This window comes from Bison bison, unplaced genomic scaffold (assembly GCF_000754665.1).
Source record: "Bison bison bison isolate TAMUID 2011002044 unplaced genomic scaffold, Bison_UMD1.0 scf7180017864190, whole genome shotgun sequence".
In the NCBI taxonomy this organism is placed as follows: domain Eukaryota; kingdom Metazoa; phylum Chordata; class Mammalia; order Artiodactyla; family Bovidae; genus Bison; species Bison bison.
The window spans coordinates 2,093,175-2,098,850 of record NW_011494762.1 but is presented as its reverse complement, the minus strand read 5'-3'; positions in this window follow the sequence as shown (position 1 = coordinate 2,098,850).

Here is a 5,676-nt window from a genome sequence, read left to right as displayed (position 1 = left end):
TCTCCCGCATTGCAGGCAGATTCTTTATCTAACAGAGTCTAACAAGATGATAAAGCATGAGCAAAGCCATGGAGGTAAGAAATTATAAGCCAAGAGTATCCAGCAGATTCAATGGTCTGAAGTTCCAATGGCCTCTCAAAGAGGAAAACTAAGAAACAGGACTGGATCCCTACTAAGGGCAGGGCTGGAATGCCAGCCAGTGAGTCTACAGACTTTAATCTGCTAACCAGGGGGGACCAGCAGAGATTTTAAGGAGACTAAAGAAATCAGAGCTATCATTTTGAAAAATCAGTCTGCGAGCAGGGAATGAACTGGAGGAGAAAGGGATAAAAGTTAAGGGGACTAATTAAACAGAGCTTTAGGGCTCCACTTGCCACCTTCATTCAGGGGTAATAGCCATAACTCTCTTCTCCTTCTCTCTGTAATGCCCACCTAGAAGTAAGGCGACACTAAGTCCAGGTTTTCCTAGGACAGTCACAGATATACCTACAGGCCCAGTGAAACTATTAACAGTGTCCCCATTCACTCTCACAAGTGTCCTAGTTTGGACAAGTTATTATACACGCCCCTTTCTTGGATTGCCTTTCTCATTCCACCTCTCAGCAGGTGCTCTGCTAGATATCAGAGATGCAAAGCCAATTCCTACACTCACTGATCAGCAATCATGTGATGTTTGTCTCCCTCCCATGGACAGAGGAGCCTAACGGACCATAGTCCATGGCGTGTCTAAAGATTTGGACGTGACTTAGTGACAAAACACACACAGTTGGCTTTTAAGGCTGTTCTGACACTGAAGCCTCATTCTTCTGGGTTTAGAGCTTCTGCAGTCTTGTGCCCCAGCTCTTGGACAGCAGGGAGGGGCCAGAGCAGGAGGTAGCTCTGACTGAAAAGATGCTGGTGTTGGAGAGTGGAGGCGGGATGGCAGACGAGGTGCAGGAAGACGACATGAGGATCCTCAAGGCTGGGGCAGGGAGCCATGGAAAACAAGGGTCCTTCCAGCTGTTGATGAGTAAGGTTCCGGAATGACTTTTCTCATCTGCAAGCGTCAGTGGGTGTGCGAAGATGATGAAAGGGTACACTGAATAAGGAAAACTAAAAATGTAGCTTGACCACAGGAAAGTCATCCTAATTACAGTCATTTATTTGAACATCATATGAACCATTTGCTCATAATTACAATGCTGTTCAGGAACAAATATGTAAATCATGAAAGATGTCAGATCATTTTTATTGTAGTTTTATTTAATTAAAATAGTAAGTTCTCTACAGTATGTGTTTATAATGTAATTATGGTTTGTTATTCATGTGGCATGATCACTTGCTTACAATATTAATTCCTTCTAATACTAATATGCCATTGTATGCAGTAAAAAATCTGGATTTTTCAGATACCTGTGAACTTTTAGGGAAAAATTCAAAAGGCATCTCAGAGTGCTCTCCCTGGTCCTCTGCATTTCTGAATCATCACAGCTAAGATGATGGAAACCCAGAAAAGGAAGGATCCAAACCACACATCTACCCTGTTTGTCGTAAAGACTTCTGCATACCAAACCTTCTACCCAAATATAAGGTGATCTATCCACAGGACACGCCATCCAAGTGCGAAGAATGGGGTATGGCCTTTGTCCACCTGACAGAGACACGGGCACACTGTGCTGGGCGCCCCTCCTCCTGTGTTGAATGTGAAGGGACCTTCACTGGGCTGGAACCCCTGCAAACCTCTCAGCAGGTTTGTACTGGAGAGAAACCACACTTCTGTGCTTCCTGTGGTCTTGCTTTCACTGAGCCATGTGCTCTGACAAGGCGTGATGGACTCATAAAGCAGAGAAATCCTAGTGGCTGGGACAGTTCTGTTTATAATCACCTTTCAGTTCTATCTCCATTAAGACCGACTGCAGGCTTTCTAATAGAGTTATTAACTTGTCCAGATTTTTTTTGTGTTTCCAAGATCCTGCATCCTCATGGATCTTAAATAAATTTAATACATTTATTTAATATAGCTTAGTAAATTTAATATAGCTTAAAATAAATCTAAGGACATGGTTCCCTCCCCTTAGAAATGCTATGGTCATTTCTAAGCAGGAATAAAGGAGGTATTAACAGGTAAGAGAACACTGTTATTAATAAGTGAGGATTAAATGAATTTTAAATGAATTTTTCAGTCGGCAGACTTCTCATCAAGAAATCTTCAGTTCTTTTCATAATTTGGTCCTCTTCTTGTCCTTTAGGACTAGTCTTTATCAGAGTTTTACATGGTTGTCCCCCTCGTGCAGATCTGTAAGCAGTTCAGGATGCAAAAGTAGCCTCTTTCCTAGAGTACATTAGTAATTTGGTTTATCCTTGTCATTTTAATTCTTCCATTTTTTCAAAAGAAATATTTGTTTTTCTTAAAAGTTCTGACAATACTTAGGTGAACTTACACCTTTTAAACACTACATATACTGTATTATATATTAAAAGAGTAATTGCTACCTGGATAAGAGAGAAGATGGCTAATTATTGAAACCATGTACAAGCCCCTGTGTCCTAGTCCTTTGAAGTAAAAGGCTGACTCAGAGTTAATGACTAGGAAACATGAAAATGCAGAAATAAAGAACAGCTGTTGGGCAGGGAAGCTGGTAAGAGTTTAGACTAAAAATCCACCACATAGAAACACCAAACTCCCAGTTCCCTGAAAGATATGGATGAAGGCCTGACACACATTTCTGAGTTGTTTCTACAGGAAGCAGACCCCCACCAGATAAAAACTGCTGACCACAAGAACAAAGATCCTAGACTGGCTGAAAGCAGAAGGTTGATGATGCTCTAAATTTCACCTTCATGCCAACCAATCCAAGAACTGTGCATAAGCTGATCACACACTCTGTGGCCCCCTCCCTCATACTGCCTTTAAAACCCCTCCCCTGAAAGCCATCAGGGAGTTCAGGTCTTCTGAGCATGAGCTGTCCATTCTCCTTGCTTGGTACCCTGCAGTGAACGCTGAACTTTCCTTCACTGCAACCCAGTGTCAGCAGGACCACTTTGCTGTAAGTGTGTGAGTGGGTCCAGGTCTGGCTGCGTAACATTATCACATCAGGAATAAATTCACTTCTGCATTTGAAAAGAACCCAATGTAAATGTGCAAAAAGTGGCATTACATTTCTGGGAGGGCCAAGATTACTAAATGAAAGGAAGAACAATCCAGCCATTCCAGTGGAAGCCAACCTAGTGAGTTTAAACCAAGAGATGAAAGGGTGCTTGCTGACATTTCCTAGGAAACCTGGTTGCCGAGCAGATTCAGAAAGCAGTTCCTTGCAATTCACCACTAGCAATCCTGGGTTTAGAACTCAACCAGTACAAGTGAATAAAGAACACAAAATGATAAGAAAATAAACAACTCTTCCCCCACACCCTGGGCAACTTTAGCAGCAGGGCCACAAATGACATGCACAGTGCCTAACACATCACAGGTGCTTGCTTATCACTTATTCAGTCAGCAAACATGCTAAATAGTTAATGAATTATTGGTTCATTATATTCACTTTGCAATGAATTTTAAAATAAATTCTTCAGTTCAGTTCAGTCGCTCAGTTGTGACCCCATGAATCACAGCATGCCAGGCCTCCCTGTCCATCACCAACTCCTGGAGTTCACTCAGACTCACGTCCATCGAGTCAGTGATGCCATCCAGCCATCTCATCCTCTGGCGTCCCCTTCTCCTCCTGCCCCCAATCCCTCCCAGCATCAGAGTCTTTTCCAATGAGTCAACTCTTCACATGAGGTGGCCAAAGGACTGGAGTTTCAGCTTTAGCATCATTCCTTCCCAAGAAATCCCAGGGCTGATCTCCTTCAGAATGGACTGGTTGGATCTCCTTGCAGTCCAAGGGACTCTCAAGAGTCTTCTCCAACACCACAGTTCAAAAGCATCAATTCTTTGGCGCTCAGCTTTCTTCACAGTCCAACTCTCACATCCATACATGACCACAGGAAAAACCATAGCCTTGACTAGACAGACCTTTGTTGGCAAAGTAATGTCTCTGCTTTTGAATATGCTATCTAGGTTGGTCATAACTTTCCTTCCAAGGAGTAAGCGTCTTTTAATTTCATGGCTGCAATCACCATCTGCAGTGATTTTGGACCACCCAAAAATAAAGTCAGCCACTGCTCCCACTGTTTCCCCATCTATCTGCCATGAGGTGATGGGACCAGATGCCATGATCTTCGTTTTCTGAATACTGATCTTTAAGCCAACTTTTTCACTCTCCTCTTTCACTTTCTTCAAGAGGCTTTTTAGTTCCTCTTCACTTTCTGCCATAAGGGTGGTGTCATCTGCATATCTGAGGTGATTGATATTTCTCCCAGCAATCTTGATTCCAGCTTGTGCTTCTTCCAGCCAAGCGTTTCTTATGATGTACTCTGCATAGAAGTTAAATAAGCAGGGTGACAATATACAGCCTTGATGTACTCCTTTTCCTATTTGGAACCAGTCTGTTGTTCCATGTCCAGCTCTAACTGTTGCTTCCTGACCTGCATACAGATTTCTCAAGAGGCAGGTCAGGTGGTCTGGTATTCCCATCTCTTTCAGATTTTCCCACAGTTTATTGTGATCTACACAGTCAAAGGCTTTGGCATAGTCAATAAAGCAGAAATAGATGTTTTTCTGGAACTCTCTTCCTTTTTCCATGATCCAGCGGATGTTGGCAATTTGATCTCTGGTTCCTCTGCCTTTTTGAAATCCAGCTTGAACATCTGGAAGTTCACGATCCACGTACTGTTGAAGCCTGGCTTGCAGAATTTTGAGCATTATTTACTAGCGTGTGAGACGAGTGCAATTGTGCGGTAGTTTGAGCACTCTTTGGCATTGCCTTTCTTTGGGATTGGAATGAAAACTGACCTTTTCCAGTCCTGTGGCCACTGCTGAGTTTTCCAAATTTGCTGGCATATTGAGTGCAGCACTTTCACAGCATCATCTTTCAGGATTTGAAATAGTTCAACTGGAATTCCATCACCTCCACTAGCTTTGTTCGTAGTGATGCTTCCTAAGGCACACTTGACTTCACATTCCAGGATGTCTGGCTCTAGGTGAGTGATCACACCATCGTGATTATCTGGGTCGTGAAGCTCTTTTTTGTACAGTTCTGTGTATTCTTGCCACCTCTTCTTAATATCTTCTGCTTCTGTTAGGTCCATACCATTTCTGTCCTTTATTGAGCCCATCTTTGCATGAAATGTTCCCTTGGTATCTCTAATTTTCTTGAAGAGATCTCTAGTCTTTCCCATTCTGTTGTTTTCCTCTATTTCTTTGCATTGATCGCTGAGGAAGGTTTTCTTATCTCTCCTTGCTATTCTTTGGAATCTGCATTCAGATGCTTATATCTTTCCTTTTCTCCTTTGCTTTTTTACTAGCTTTTTTGCTTCTCTTCTTTTCACAGCTATTTGTAAGGCCTCCTCAGACAGCCATTTTGCTTTTTTGCATTTCTTTTTCTTGGGGATGGTCTTGATCCCTGTCTCCTGTACAATGTCACAAATCTCCGTCCATAGTTCATCAGGCACTCTGTCTATCAGATCTAGTCCCTTAAGTCTATTTCTCACTTCCACTGTATAATCATAAGGGATTTGATTTAGACCATACCTGAATGGTCTAGTGGTTTTCCCCACTTTCTTCAATTTAAGTCTGAATTTTGCAATGAGGAGTTC